We start from the raw sequence: 712 nt of genomic DNA, 5'->3' as shown, positions 1-712 counted from the left end.
TGAATCGCCAAATGTCGGCGAATGCTGCTACAGTAAACATTTGCTAATGATGGATTAATTAGGCTTAATAGATTTGTCTCGCCGTTTAGCCTCCATCTATGTAATGGGTTTTGTAAATAGTCTACGTTTAGTACTCCTAATTAGTATCTAAACATTCGATGTGACACGTGCTAAAAATAAGCAAAAGGGAACCAAATGCCCCCTAAAATGGATTATGAATTCTACGATGAGGAAATGTTTTATAGGAGTTGTAGGCTAAACAGCAGGGCATACAGAGGAATATTTGACAATTTTCATAAAGCTAAGCTGAACAAAATGTAGATGATTGGATCACGGCATCTTATTGATTAACAACCAATCTGTATCTAAAAGCATTATTAGGAGCTTGGCTAAAAAAAACTTGGACATGTAAATGATCATGCCATTCACCCAAAACTTAGCTCAATTCTTCCTGTTGCATCTGCCTCTTACCAAGAAACATGGTAGTGCAGCTTTGAGAAACGAAAACATGGATGCAAAGGATACTTATTATACAATTATTACTTAAAGCTGTTTTCTGTGGACTAAGCAGGGAAATCAAGCAAAATGCCTGCCTGCCTGCCTGCCACAAATAATCATCTAGTAACAACACTGAAACACCATATATAACATAAGATTGATGAAAACCATCAGAAATATTTGTATTCTGGAAACTGGCTAATTTTAGTCAATC

Source organism: Setaria italica, chromosome III (assembly GCF_000263155.2).
Source record: "Setaria italica strain Yugu1 chromosome III, Setaria_italica_v2.0, whole genome shotgun sequence".
Lineage (NCBI taxonomy): Eukaryota > Viridiplantae > Streptophyta > Magnoliopsida > Poales > Poaceae > Setaria > Setaria italica.
The sequence above is the reverse complement of the archived record's forward strand: the minus strand, read 5'-3'. Positions refer to the sequence as shown.